We start from the raw sequence: 15,964 nt of genomic DNA, 5'->3' as shown, positions 1-15,964 counted from the left end.
TTATCAACTTAAAAATTAGTCTGCTAGCCCCGATCATCGTGGCTCAGTGATTGAGTGTCTACCTATGAACCAGGAGGTCACGGTTCAATTCCCAGTCAGGGCACATGCCCAGGTTGTGAGCTCAATTCCCAGTGGGAGACATTCAGGAGGCAGCTGATCAATGATTTTCTCTCATCATTGATGTTTCTATCTCTCCATCTCTGAAATCAATACAAATATTTTTTAATTAGCCTGCTTTATTTGGTCAAATATTTAATTAATTCACCCCTAATGCCTTGACAGGGCCAGGCCGAATGATTTTGAGGGCCAACCCCTGTTCTAAATCATATCTTTGCTGGGTACAGTAATCTTGGTTATAGGTCCTTGCTATTCATCACTTTGAATATTTCTTGCCACTCCCTTCTGTCCTGCAAATTTTCCTTTCTTTCTTTCTTTCTTTCTTTCTTTCTTTCTTTCTTTCTTTCTTTCTTTCTTTCTTTCTTTTTTTTTTTTTCCTGCAAATTTTCTGTTGAAAAATCAGCTGACAGTCATATGGGCATTCCCTTATAAGTAACTGCTTTTCTCTTGCTACTTTCAAGATCCTCTCTTTGCCTTTAACCTTTGGCATTTTATTTATGATGTGTCTTATGATGTGGGCCCCTAGGTTCATCTTGTTGAGGACTCTACACTTCCTAGAATTGAATGTCTACTTCCTTCACCAGGTTATGGAAGTTTTCTGTCATTTTTTCAAATAGATTTTCAATGCCTTGCTCTGTTCTTCTTCTGGCATCCCCATGATATGAATGTTTGTATGCTTGAAGTTGTCCCAGAGTCTCCTTAAACTATCCTCATTTTTTTCTTTTTGCTATTCTGATTGTTTTCTGCTTCCTATCTTCCAAAACACTGATTTGATCCTCTGCTTCATCTAATGTATTGTTGATTTTTACTAATGTGTCCTTCATTTCAGTTATTGTATTCTTCATTTCTGACTGATTCATTATTGTATTTTCTATCTCTATTGTTATGTGTTCTATCTCTTTAATGAAGTTCTCACTACGTTTATCTACTCTTCTTCTAAGTTCGTTAAACATCCTTATAACCAGTGTTTTTTGTTTTGTCTTATTTTTTTGTTTGTTTTTATTAACTTTCACCCAAGGATATTTTTCTCCATTGATTTTCAAAGAGATTGGAAGGGAGAGGGAAAGAAACATTGATGTGAGAGAGACATATCTCTTAGTTGCCTCCCACACACCCCAACCAGGGTTGGGGATGGAACCTGCAACCCAGGTATATACCCTTGATTGAGAATTGAATCTGCGATACTTTGGTGCACAGGTCAGAGCATAACCACTTAGCCACACTGGCCAGGGCATAACCAATGTTTTGAACTCTGCATCTAGTAGATTGTTTGTCTCCAGTTTGTTTAGTGCTTTTTCTGGAGTTTTTTAAAATTTATTTCAGAGAGGAAGGGAGAGGGAGAGAGAAATAAAAACATCAATGATGAGAGAGAATCATTGATCGGCTGCCTCCTACGCACCCCTCATCAGGGACTGAGCCCACAAGCTGGGAATGTGCCCTGACCAGGAATCAAATGGTGACCTGGTTCAGAGGTCCATGGTCAACCACTGAGCCACACTGGCCAGGCTGGAGTTTTGTTCTATTCTTTCATTTGGGACATGTTTCTTTGTTTCCTCATTTTGGCAGCTTCCCTATGTTTGTTTGTATGTATTAGGTAGAGCTGCTACATCTCCTACTCTTGGTAGAGTGGCCTTATGTAGTTTGTGTCCTGTAGGGCCCAGTGGTGCAGCCTCCCCATTCACCTGAGTTAGATGCTCCAGGTATAACACTCCACCTCCATGGGGGCTGTGTGTATAGCCTGTTGCAGTTGAGCCTTGACTGCTGTTGGCACATCAGTGGGAGGGATTCACTCAGTGGAGGATCTGCTGTGCAAGGGCCAACCCCACTAAGCAGCACTCATCTGGTGCCCAATGAGTCCGTCCCTTGAGTGTGTTGCTTGTGGAGGTGGTTGGATCGTGCTCTGGAATGGTCTGAAGCTCTCTACCTGGTATTCTAGCTCTAGGTCTTGTGCAGTCCAAGGTTACCTGCCGCTTGTGCCCTGCGTGAGCTACAGAACAATCTGCAAATAGCTGCTGCTTGTGCTGGGCTTGGAGGTGCCTGGAAAAGGTCACGCTGTAAACCAAGGCAGGCTGCAGCTAGTACTGCTGCTGACTGGAGCTACTTAGCAAGAGATATGGGGCACTCTGAGGCCAGATGATATTTGTTTGGGGTTTGTGATCCTTTGAAAGATTTTAGGAAAGTCCTCAGCGTGGTCATTTATATGGAAAAGCCACTGGAAATGGCTTGGGTAGGCCCACAGGTCGGATGGGGCAGGGTCTCAGGGAATCACCAGGGTGAAGCAAACAGTGTTAGCCAGGTTGATTGAGATTCAGATATGGCACCTGCTTGCCAGCTCTGTGAGGAAGGGATCAGCAAAGTAACAGTGCCTCTGCCAGCACTTCTGTGTGGGAGAAAGCTGTCCCTTCAGCTCACACTGGACACTTCAGTTCCTCCCTCTGTGTACCTGGTGCCTTTCAAACTGCTGCCCATTGCTGCAGCTCAGAGTGAGTCAGTCAGTGAGAAAGTCTATGTATAGACCCTTTAAGAGGAATGCCTGGAACTCCAGCAGCTCTGTCTCAGCCACAATCCCCACTGATTTTTACAGCCAAAGGCTAGAGGAACTTCTCTTCCTGGCATTGGAACTTTTGGCTGGGGGACATGGCACCCCCTCACTCCTCAGGGGGACCTGGGACCAGACCATTCCACATCTCCACCCCTCCTACCAGTCTCGACATGGCTTTTCTTTATATCCTTAGTTCTAGGACATTAGTTCAGCTATATTTCAGGTGGTTATCAATGATGGTTCTATAGTTTAGTTGTAATTTTGATGTGGTTGTGGAAGGATGCGAGTACTACATTTACCAACTTCACCATTTTGTTGTTGTTAATCCTCACCCGAGAATGTTTTTTTCCATTGCTTTTCAAATGGTGGAAAGGAGGGAGGGAGGGGGAGAGACAGAGATACATCAATGTAAGAGAGCCATATTGATTGGTTGCCTCCTACATGCACCCCTAACTGGGGTCGGGGATTGAACCTGCAACACTTCTGTGCATGGGCCAATGCTCTAACTGCTTAGACCAGCCGTGGGCAAACTACAGCCCGCGGGCCGGATCCGGCCCATTTGAAATGAATAAAACTAAAAAAAAAAGACTGTACCCTTTTATGTAATGATGTTTACTTTGAATTTATATTAGTTCACACAAACACTCCATCCATGCTTTTGTGCCGGCCCTCCGGTCCAGTTTAAGAACCCATTGTGGCCCTCGAGTCAAAAAGTTTGCCCACCCCTGGCTTAGACACACTGGCCAGGGCCCAACTTCACCATCTTGATCAGAAATCCCAGAAGCATGTTAGAAGCAGAAATGTAATACCTATGCCACACTTTGATGGTAGCTTTCCTCCAAGTAGATCATTGTCTCATTTGCTGCTTTTCTCCACTGTATTAAAATTTCTAGGCTTTTTCTTGAGAGAACAGGAGGTTTAGTGAGTTTCACACATGTGGGTACATTCTTTGATTTCCAAACAAATGAGCCGAGTGCTTAGGTTAATTTCACTAACAATACCAGGAAGATTGTGCTTTCTGTATTCCACAATAGCCTTTACATGTACTGTTCAAGAGCTTGCAGTGTTAAGATATCAAAGAAGCCCTAGCCGGTTTGGCTCAGTGGATAGAGTGTGAGCCTGCAGACCAAAGAAAGGGTCCCAGGTTTGATTCCGGTCGAGGGTACATACCTTGGTTGCAGGCTCCTCCCTGACCCAGGCCCTGGTTTCTCTAACATCAATGTGTGTTTCTTTCACATCAGTGTTTCTCTCTGTCTTTCCCTCTCTCTTCCACTCTCCCTAAAAATCAATGAAAAAATATACTTGGGTAAGGATTAACAACAACAAAAAACAATAACAACAACAAAAAGATATCAAAGCAAACCTGTAGATTAGAATAGATATGCAGGAACAAGCAATGTAATGGTATGCAAATGACCAAGCAACCCTTTGATCTTTCTATTCATTCTTTTCTCGATGAAAGTTTTGTCTTATGAGCCAGCAACACTTTCTATCAAGGAAATTTGAAAACATATATTCAGATCATTGAACAAATCTATAAAATTTAAGATTGTGATCTAAGCTTTTGATCTAGTCAGTATTAGAGGTATATTTAATACTTTTTTCCCCAGTAAAATGAAATTTTACTACTTCTAGTCATAAAATTAATGAAGGGCCATTGTCCAAAAAAGAGAAAACAATATATATATATATATATATATATATATATATATATATATACAAAAGTAAATTTGGTATATAATTTTTTACATTATTTTCTTCAGCAAAAATGGGACCATGTCATACAAATCATATTTTAAGCAGCTTTTTCACTTAGCAAAATACATTGTGGATACTATGTGCTGTCCAATATTCCATTGTATCTGGGACTCACCTCAATTTGTAACCCTTCTCCAGATATCCTAGACATTCATTTATTTAGCCGGTTATCTGATGACAGATTATAAAAAGTTATAATTTCCTTAGGATATTTTGGCTACCTACAATTAGCTCCTATTAGTAATCCCATTTTTATGTTTATAACAGCTGTTTTTGTTATTAGATAATGATCTTCTGATCAGAAGAGTGACAAACTAAAAAATGAATAATGGGCAATGTAGTATTTTACAGCAAATAGAGATTTAATTTTAAATATTTTCCTGCCTTGGATTCTTTTTTTTAATTAAATCTTTATTGTTCAGTTTATTTCATTTTGTTCCTCTTTTTTCCCCCCATAACTCCCCTCCTCTCAGTTCCCGCCCCACCCTCCGCCCTCACTCCCCACCCACTGTCCTCATCCATAGGTGCACGATTTTTGTCCAGTCTCTTCCCGCATCTCCCACTCCCCTTTCCCCCCCAAGAATAGTCAGTCCATTCCCTTTCTATGTCCCTGGTTCTATTATAATCACCAGTTCATTCTGTACATCATATTATTTATTCACTTGATTCTTAGATTCACTTGTTGATAGATGCATGTTTGTTGTTCATAATTTGTATCTTTACCTTTTTCGTCTTCTTCCTCTTCTTAAAGAATACCTTTCAGCACTTCATATAATACTGGTTTGGTGGTGATGAACTCCTTTAGCTTTTCCTTATCTGTGAAGCTCTTTATCTGACCTTCAATTCTGAATGATAGCTTTGCTGGATAAAGTAATCTTGGTTGTAGGTTCTTGGTATTCATCACTTTGAATATTTCTTGCCATTCCCTTCTGGCCTGCAAAGTTTCTGTTGAGAAATCAGCTGACAGTCGTATGGGTACTCCCTTGTAGGTAATTGAGTCTCTTTCTCTTGCTGCTTTGAAGATTCTCTCTTTGTCTTTTGCTCTTGGCATTTTAGTTATGATGTGTCTTGGTGTGGTACTCTTTGGATTCCTTTTGTTTGGGGTTCTCTGCGCTTCCTGGACTTGTAAGTCTATTTCTTTCACCAGGTGGGGGAAGTTTTCTGTCATCATTTCTTCAAATAGATTTTCAATATCTTGCTGTCTCTCATCTTCTGGCACGCCTATAATTCTGATATTGGTGCGCTTGAAGCTGTCCCAGAGGCTCCTTACACTATCTTCGTATTTTTGGATTCTTTTTTCATTTTGCTTTTCCGGTTGGGTGTTTTTTGCTTCTTTGCATTTCAAATCTTTGACTTGATTCTTGCACTGCTCTGGTCTGCTGTTGGGTGTCTGTGTAATATTCTTTATTTCAGTCAGTGTATGCTTAATTTCTAGTTGGTCCTTTATCACAACATCGAGGGTCTCATTAGTTTTCTTGAGGCTCTCATCAAGTTTATCGGCAGTTTCTAGCAAATTATTGAAAGCCCTTAAAAGTGCGTTTTTTAGCTCTATATCCTCCATTTCTGTCATGTTTCTTTGTCTCCGAATTTTTTTATGCTTTCTTGGTGCACCCTCTTGTGGTCTTTGTGCGCAGTCTTGTTGTAGTTGAGCCTTGATTGTTTTCGGCAATACGGGGGTGAATTGACCTCCAGGCTAACTGGATATGAGAGTCAGCTGTGTCTGCAATGAGAGCGCTACTGTGCTGAATCTCTAGGGCGGTGCTAATCTAGCCTTTGCCTGAGGCTCTCCGGCAAATGCCTCTGTGCAGGGCTTGGGCGGGGCGGGTCCCCAGGGGATCTACAGGGCGGGCAGGACGGGCAGAGCGAGCAGTTATGGCTGCTCTCAGTTCCGTCTCCAGCGGCTCTGCAACCGCTGCAGACCTCGGAGAGAAAGCTGCCTTCCCACTTCTCCGTTTGAGTCTGGGTCCCTAGAGACTCGCCCGGATCTGGAGCTCAGAGTCTGAAACTCCCTCCCGATTGAAGACAACCACCACGCCCTCCGTTGCCGACCCACTCCACATGCACTCCGAACCTTAGTATTTCACTTCAGCACTGCGCCTCCTCTGGGTCTCGTATGGTTTCCTCTTTCCTCCTAGTTGTAGAACTTCCACTCAGCCAGCCTTCCTGTGGTTCTGGATGATGTCCGTTCTGTCTTTTAGTTGTATTTTTGAAGTGGTTGTTCAAGGCAGCAAGCTCCGGCGTTAACCTATGCCGCCATCTTGGTTCTCCTGCCTTGGATTCTTATGATATTTTTTTTCTTTTGCCTGATCCCATGAACTTTTTACTATTCAGTCCACCCAATCCTCTAGAACAGGGCTTAGCAAACTTTCTGTAAAGGTCCAGATAGGAAATGTTTAAGGCTTTGCCAGCCATCTATCTGTGCTGTAACTATTTCTGCCATTGTAGCACAAAAGCAGCCAGAGGCAATATAGAAACTGTGTGGCTGTGTCACAATAAAACTTTATTTTCAAAAACAAGTGGTGGGCCAGATTTGGCCTGCAGGCTGTAGTTTTCTGATCCCTGATCTGGGATACATAATATAGAAATCATTTAAACAAAGAAGAACTCTTCATTCTTTCACTAGTCCTTGCTCTGACTACTCCTTAAAAGTCAAGATTCATGCCCTAACTGGTTTGGCTCAGTGGATAGAGCGTCGGCCTTCGGACTCAAGGATCCCAGGTTCGATTCTGGTCAAGGGCATGTACTTTGGGCGGGCACATCCCCAGTATGGGGTGTGCAGGAGGCAGCTGATCGATGTTTCTGTCTCATTGATGTTTCTAACTCTCTATTCCTCTCCCTTCCTCTCCGTAAAAAATCAATAAAATATATACTTTTTAAAAAAGTCAAGATTCACGTGTGCTCTCATCTTTGGTTCTCTTTTATTCTAGGTCTGTACATAGTTCCTGAACAAAATCACATACATTTCCATGGTGAAACTTAGCTGGACCTCTGAAACTATGTTGGACCTCTACTTCTACCCTTGGAGGAAGAATTTACATCCTGCTATAAAAAACTAGAAAACTGGACAAACTCTATGAACAAACTTTTCATATATTACACAATAGGCAGTGTAAATCTCTGCAAGATCTACCTATTATTAGAGTTATCTTCCTAAATAACAAAACTAATCAACTCAATTTCTTATTTATAAATTTCCTTTCCTCGTTACCTACAATGAGATTAGCTTGGCCTGCACGGTCTGACACCATTCTGTCAGCCTCATCTGTCACTTCCCACCACACCATCTTTGTACTGGTTCCTATCACACTGGACTTCATTGTTTCTCAAATATTATGACTCTTCTAAGATTCCATGCCTTTCACTTGCTGTGCCTTCCACCTGAAATGTCTTTCTACCACCACTTCACCAGCAGGAAGCAGATAACTAAATACTTATTTAAAAACATCCAGAAAAGAGTTTCCATCTGGGATGATAATAAAAGTTCTGGAAATGGAGAGTTGTGATGGTTGCATGACAGTATGAATGTACTTAATGCCAGTGAACATATACTTAAAAATAGTTTTGTGTTCTGTATATTTTACCACAATGGATTTTAAATGGTAAACTTTCTGTTATGTATATTTTACCACTATGAAATATATAAATAAACTAAAACACCCAGAAATGCTAACTAAAATACAATGAGCATCTGTTTAAAGTCATAGCTGAGTCCACAGAAAGTGTTTGAAAAACTATTCTGGCGGTGACATGAGCTGAAGCTGTAGCTATCCTGGTGAGGGTGGGCAGCATGTGAAGGAGAGTCGATGGTCTTCATTCTACAGGGGCTTGGTTATAAAACCTACCTGGAGATAAGTCCTGGGGGTCATTCAAATCAGAGTTGAATTGAAAACCCATATAAAGCCAAAACCCACATAGGACTATTCCTTTATTGAAAATGTAGATGGGGAAAAACATCTGCCAATATGTGGTCCAAAACATACCAGAAGAAAAACCAAGTTTAAAAAGTGATCCTGCCCTAGCCGACTTGGCTCAGTGGATAGAGCGTCGGCCTGCGGACTGGGGGGTCCCAGGTTCGATTCCGGCCAAGGGCACATGCCTGGGTTGCGGGCTCGATCCCCAGTGGGGGGCGTGCAGGAGGCAGCCAATCAATGATTCTCTTTCATCATTGATGTTTCCATCTCTCTCTCTTTCTCCTTTCCTCTCTGAAATCAATAAAGAAATATATTTTTAAAATAAAAATAAATAAATAAATAAAAAGTGATCCTTAGGCACACTTCCACTTCTGGGATGATGTGATCCTTTTCCCAAATCTTCCCACTCAGTATAACTAAAAACCTTGGAAATTTAAGACTAAAAGATATAGAAAACTAATAAATAAATAAATTTAGAAAGGACAAAATAAAGACTGAAAGGTGGAGAGAAGCAGACTGAGCAAGAATCTTGGGATCCAAGGAAAGACAGTGCTGAATTCCTAGGTTTTCTTTTTGACTCATATATCCAAACAATGCTGACGAAACTGGCAATCAGAAATACCAAATGGCACAAGTAAAACAAGAAAGCTACAACAAAAGCTTTCTCTAGCCAAAGGACCAGAAACGGAGCTGCCTAGCAAAAAAAAAGAATTTAGACATAACCACTCCATTCCAGCCAAACACCACAGGAAAAAAAACTGGCCTCACCAACACTCACACCAGCAAAAACTAAATGGGAAGCTTAGACTTCTACCCTCATAAAGATAAAACGAGGTGCTCCAACATCCCCACGGGTGTGGTGTCAGAGAAGACCAAGTAGGAAGTCTGGACTCTCATCCCCACAGGCCGGGAATGAGGTCTGCCCCCCCCCCCTTTCTCCGCAGTGTCAATGGAGACCATGTGAGGGGCCAGGAATCAGTATTGACCAGCAATTACATGGAGCACCCCTTCTGATGTCAACAGAGGCTGAGTGGGGAACTTGCACTTCTACCTGCACCTGGCAATTACAAGGTAGTGCCCCTACTTCCCAGGTCAATGGGTTAGAGAAAGCCAGCTAAGACAGCAAGTTTAAATAAGATACAGAATCTCATAATATCATACAAAAATATCCATGTTTCAGTCGAAAATTACTCATACCAAGAACCAGGAAGTTTGCAAACTAAATGAAAAAAAAAAAAAGGATGCCAACACCGAGATGGCATGCTAGAATTATTTGATAAAGATTTTGAAGCAGCCATGATATAAATGCTTCAGTGACAACATCAGAATTACATCTAAACTACAGAACAACCATCATTCAGAACTGCCTGAAATGTAGCTGAATGGAAGTCCTACCATTAGGGAATTGAAGAAGAAGCCACATCGAGACTGGTAGGAGGGGCAGAGCACTGAACAGGCTGGTCCCACACCCAAGTGTGATGGATAAAAATATTGGGAGGGATATCTCGGCTGCAGAGGTCCCCCCAGGAGCGAGGAGTTCCAGCTCCACGCCAGACCTTCCAGGCCAGGGTTCAAGTGACAGGAAGAGAAGTCTCCATAACTTCTGGCTGTAAAGCCAATGGGGACTGAGGCTGAAAGAGACAGAGCAGGGCTCTTTGAGTCCCAGGCAGTTCTTAAAAGGCGCAAGCACAGACTTACTCAGACTCACTCCCTCTGAGCTCCAGCACTGAGGCAGCCGCTTGAAAGGCACCAGAGACACATGGTGAGGAACTGAATCATCTGGCATCAGAGTGAGAGCTGGGAGGGGTGGGGGGGGGATGCTTTCTCCCAGACAGAAGTGCTGGCAGAGGCCATTGTTCCTTTGTTGAGCCCTCCCCGCACAGAGCAGGCAGGCCAGAGGCCATATCTGAGATTCCACAACCTCGCACAACCTGGCTCACACTGTTTGCTCTGCCCTGGTGATTCCCTGAGGCCCATCCCACCCAAGTTTCAGGCCCACCCAAGCTATTTCCAGTGGCTTTTCCAATGTCCTGTCTTGGTTCATGTTTCAGATTTTCCTAAAATCTCTCAAGCAGCATCTGGCCTCAGCATGCCCTGTGCCTCAGGCCTAGCACTCGCAGCAGCCAGCCTTGCTTCACAGCTTGGCCTTACCTGGGACCTGCCAAACCCAGCACAAGTAGCAGCCATCTATTGATGGCTTTGTAGCTCCCTGCTGGGTGGCCCCGGGCAGAACACAGGTAGCAGCTGACCTTGGCCTGCACCCCCGGGAGGCCTCAGAGCCAATGCACCCAGTAGACAGTTTCAGACCACATTGAAGCATCAACAACCAACCACCTCCACAAGTGACACACTCAAGGGGTGGACTCAGTGGTCACCAGAGCCCTGCTGAAGTAGTCCTGCTCTGTGGGGTGGGCTTCTGCACAGCTGATCCTCCACGGTGGTCAGAGGTCGGTGGTCAATAGTTGCGGCCAGTCCTTGCAGCTGACTGGCTTAGGAGTAAATCTCTCCCATTGACGTGCCAACAGCAATCAAGGCTCAACTGCAAGAAGAGTGTCTAGCCCGGCCATTGTTGTTCAGTGGTTGAGCATCGACCTATGAACCAGGAGGTCATGGTTTGATTTCTACTCAGGGCACATGACTGGATTGTGGGCTCATTCCCTAGGAGGGGGCATGTAGAAGGCAGCCAATCAATGATTCTCTTTCATCACTGATGTTTCAATCTCTCTCTCCCTCTCCCTTACTCTCTTAGATCAATAAAAATGTTCTACTTTAAGAAGAAAAAGAAGTTAAAATATAAACAATAAAATGGCAATAAAAACATATATATCAACAATTGAATCTACAAACAAAAAGAACAAGCAGAATAGAAACAGACTCATAAATACAGAGAACATTTTGATGGTTGCCAAATAGGAGCAGGGTTGGGAGTATGTGAGAGAAAGGTGACAGGATTAAGAAATACAAATTGTTTGTTACAGAACAGTAATGGGGATGTACAGTACAGCATAGGGAATAGAGTCAATAACAGTCTAATAACTATGTATGGTGTCAGATGGATGTGAAGCTTATTGGGATGATCACCTAGTAAGTTATGTAATGTCTGGGGTGTACCACTGAAGCTAATGTAATAATGTATGTCAACTGCAATTTAAAATTTTTAATGCCCTAGTCGGTTTGGCTCAGTGGGTAGAGTGTCAGCCTTTGGACTGAAGGGTCCCCGGTTTGATTCTGGCCAGGGGCACATGCCCGGGTTGCGACCTCAATCCTCCTGGGGCATGCAGGAGGCAGCCAATCAATGATTTCTCTCATCATTGATGTTTCTATCTCTCTTTCCCTCTCCCTTCTTCTCTGAAATCAATAAAATTAAAATTAAAATTTTTTTAATGATTTAAAAAAAATAACAATCACATTCAAAGAGTGATGAAAACAGTATCTTGTCTGGATACTACAAGGTTAAAGATAAAAATAACTATATAAATGATGTAATATAGTTAGTAAACATATTTTCCACAGGAATATGCATTAGCAATTCTGACACTACTTGATGTGTATACTAGAACTGAATAAGTAAAAATATTGTTGAAAAAGAAAAAGAAATAAGAAGTACTCAATAATTATAAACACACTTGAAAGAAATGAAAAAAATAGAAAGGTTCCGTGTACTAGTTTTCTATTGCTGCTGTAACAAATTACCAGAAACTTAGCAGCTTAGAAAATGCAAATTTATTAGTTGGTTATTGTAGGTTAGAAGTATGACATGAGTCTCACTGGGCTAAAATAAAACTTCTGAATTGCTGCTTTCCTATTTAGGAGTTCTAGGGAAGAATCCATTTCCATGCTCTTTCCAACTTCCGGAGGTCACCCACATTCCTTGGCTTATGGCCCCCTTATTGCATCTGTATTACATTTCTCTGTACCTTTCTTCAATACTCACATCTGCCTCTGATCACTGCCAGGAAAGGGTCTCATATTTTAAGGACCAGTGTAATTAGATTATACCCACCCAGACAATTCAGTATAATCTCCCCATTGGAGGTCCTTAAATTAATCATATCTGGAAAGTACCAAGAGAAATAAAAAAGTACATGGAACAGAATGAAAATGGAAAGAAAAAAAAACAGCATAATAAAATTTGTGGAACACAGCTAAAGCAGAACTTCAGAGGGAAATTTATAGTAATAAGTGCATCCATTAAAAAAGAGGAAAATTCTCAAATCAATAGTATAAGCTTCTAGCCCTAGCCAGTTTGACTCAGTGGATAGAGTGTTGCCCTTCAGACTGAAGGGTCCCAGGTTCCATTTTGGTCAGGGGCATGTACTTTGGTTGCAGGCAGCAGGCTCAATCTCCAGCTCTGGTCGGGGACTGTGTGGGAGGCAACCAATTGATGTGTCTCTTTCACATCAATGTTTCTATCTCTCCCCTGCCCTTCCACTCTCTCTAAAAATCAATGGAAAAATATCTTTGGATGAGGATAAATAAAATAATAATAATAATAATCTATAATAATAAAAGTGTACAACCTACCGGATGAAGTCACAGCTGCGAGGGCCAAGGCAAGCCACAGCTGCAAGAGCCGAGCCCCTTGCATGAATTTCGTGCATTGGGCTTCTAGTAATAATAATCCTATATAATAAGAGAGGGATATGCTAATTAGCCCAGATATGCTAGTCATGACCAGTATGCAAATTGACCATCACTCCAACACACAAGATGGCCACCCCCACATGGTCAAAGATGGCTGCCACAAGATGGCCACCACAAGATGGCCATCAGGGGAGGGCACTTGGGAGTGACCAGGCCAGCATTGGAGGGCAGTTAGGGGTGACCGGGCCTGCAGTGGAGGGCAGTTGGCAGGGGGGACCAGGCCTGCAGGGGAGGGCAGTTGGCAGGGGGGACCAGGGGAGGGCAGTTGGCAGGGGGGACCAGGACAGTTGGGGGCGATTGGGCCAGCAGGGGAACAGTTAGGCATCGATCAGGCTGGCAGGGGAGCAGTTAGGGGGTGATCAGGCTGGCAGGCAGAAGCGGTTAGGGGCATACAGGTAGGCAGGCAGGCGAGCGGTTGGAAGCCAGCAGTCCTGGATTGTGAGAGGGATGTCCGACTGCCTGTTTAGGCATTTAGGCCCTGTGGGATCGGGCCTAAACATGCAGTCAGACATACCTCGAGGGGTCCCAGATTGGAGAGGGTGCAGGCTGGGCTGAGGGACACTATCCCCCGTGCACAAATTTTGTGCATCGGGCCTCTAGTAATAATAATATAAGCTTCTCCCTCAAGATTCTAGGAAAAGAAGCCCTTGGGGCTAGTCATACCTGCTGTACATAACAGAAACAAACTCAAAACTAGTCATATCTGCTGTGCCTAACAGAAACAAATGCAATACTATTCTGGATGGACTATGCTTCAGTCCATGCTGTATAATATTGCAGATAAAGCCCCATTGAAAATGAACCCACCGTCCAAAACTACACAAACAATATAATGAGTGTCCACTGAGTGGCAGTGTGGTGTGACCAGCATAGTGCAGGCTTTTTTTTTATTGTTGTTGTTAATCCTCACCCAAGGATATTTTCCCATTGATTTTTAGAGAGAGTGGAAGGGAGGAGTAGAGACGGAAACATCGATGTAAGAGAGACACATCAATTGGTTGCTTCCCACAGCCAGGGCTGGGAATGGAGCCTGCAACCAAGGTACATGCCCTTGACTGGAATCAAACCCGGGACCCTTCAGTCTGTGGGCTGACACTCTATCCACTGAGCCAACTTAGCTAAGACTGTAGGCTTTTTTTTTTTTTTAATATATTTTTATTGATTTTTTACAGAAAAGAAGGGAGAGGGATAGAGAGTTAGAAACATCAATGAGAGAGATCGATCAGCTGCCTCCTGCACACCCCCCACCGGGGATGTGCCTGCAACCATGGTACATGCCCTTGACCGGAATCGAACCCGGGACCCCTCAGTCTGCAGGCCGACGCTCTATCCACTGAGCCAAACCGGTTCGGCAAGACTGTAGGCTTTTAATGCAGAGATACCAGGGTTCAAAACTGGCTGTGTCTAGTCAACATAACTACTGTAATCTTCAGTTTCATCATCTGTAAGATGAAGATGACACAATATTCATCACGGTACTTTTGTAAGGGTTAAATGAGAATAAAAACATGCAAAAACTCCTGGTATATAGTACCCAATTTTTAATTTTTTCATTTTAATGAATTTCTCTTGGGATTTAGTTTCAGGAGAAAACAGTTTCTCCTTAGCAACTTTGTACTCTTTTTAATTAGCTAATTAGAGCTATTTAACACAAGGACTTTCCCTTTTGCCTTGACCAACAAGAAACTTAAAACTAAACTTTATTGTTTCATCATCCCTATGCCCCTTAAAAACTTGAAATATAATATATGGATAATGAAGTGCAATATCTCAATCCTGTGTCTTTTAAGCAACTTTAACCTCTTTTTTGGAGGAATTACAGTATAAATAAATAATGGAATAATGCCTTATAGTCATTTTCTCATTGTTTCAGACTTTGTCAAACTTCATTCAACTATCTCATCTCTGTTATTTTTCTGTTTAACCCAAGCTTGGAAATTTCTATTTGAAGAGTTAAAAAAGCAATATGACTCAGAATGATTCAATCTGTAACATTATGGTAGCAAAAGAGCTTACACTTTCAAAGTTCATGGTTGCTGACGCCAGGTTATGGGCCACATGATGAGGAATGTACCAGTAGGTAGCAGAAGTGACAAACTCATCAATGATGTTTTTTTTTTTTCTCAGAGCAAAATGGAAGCTGCAGAGATAGTTAAGTACTTGGTGTTCTCTTTCTCATTTTATAATGGTTCTTATTTTTTGTGGTTACTAAAAGTTGAGGATTAGTAATGGTGAGACTATCTCTTCTCTGAGTCCCTCACAAGTAGCTATTCTTCACCATAAAGACAGATAAGCAAAGACAACCAGAATGTACTTCTTAGAACAGTGTATATCTGCTTTAAGAACTATTGCTGAATTGTCTGCTTAGTTTCCCCTTAGGGTTAATAATGGGTTAGTTGAGCCTTTATGTAGAAAGAGTTGGGCAAATAGAGTACCAAACATATTGTAGATACTCAATAAAATACTATGGCTGTGAAACTCACAAGAAAGAAAGCCAAGAGATGCATGCTGGCTTGAATTACAACAGGGTATTTCACTTCATCCTGAGATCTCCTGGATCTCAGTAAGACTAGACAGACTCTCTTTGATTCGGAACAAGAAAAAAAAATTTTTTCAAGCCACATTCTTCTTCCTAATACTCTTCCTCCATTTCAACTCAGATTTTTTTTTCTCTCTCCCTCTCTAAAGTCTAGACTAACTATGGCAGAGTCTGCAAAGTACTATATTTATTTAACTCACTGGGTGGCCTAATAATGCCAGCTCTTGGGACACATAAAGATAAAGGGTCCACCAGTCCAGACCATTTCTTGACAATTTCTTGGAGGAAAATGAGCAAAATACAAATCAAAAGAGCATCTGAAAATCCATCCTGTATAATAGAAAGCAAGAGATCTATAACTAAAGCAAGTTGCTATTTCGTGGATTCACTATGAACAATTTGGCTACATCTGGTAAAATTAGAGAAAGTATGGTGAGAATTCACATGTGTTGG

Source organism: Myotis yumanensis, unplaced genomic scaffold, assembly GCF_028538775.1.
Source record: "Myotis yumanensis isolate MYYU_CA2020_CCGP unplaced genomic scaffold, mMyoYum1.0.hap1 SCAF_1, whole genome shotgun sequence".
NCBI classification, from domain to species: Eukaryota; Metazoa; Chordata; class Mammalia; order Chiroptera; family Vespertilionidae; genus Myotis; species Myotis yumanensis.
This window is presented reverse-complemented; position numbering follows the sequence as displayed.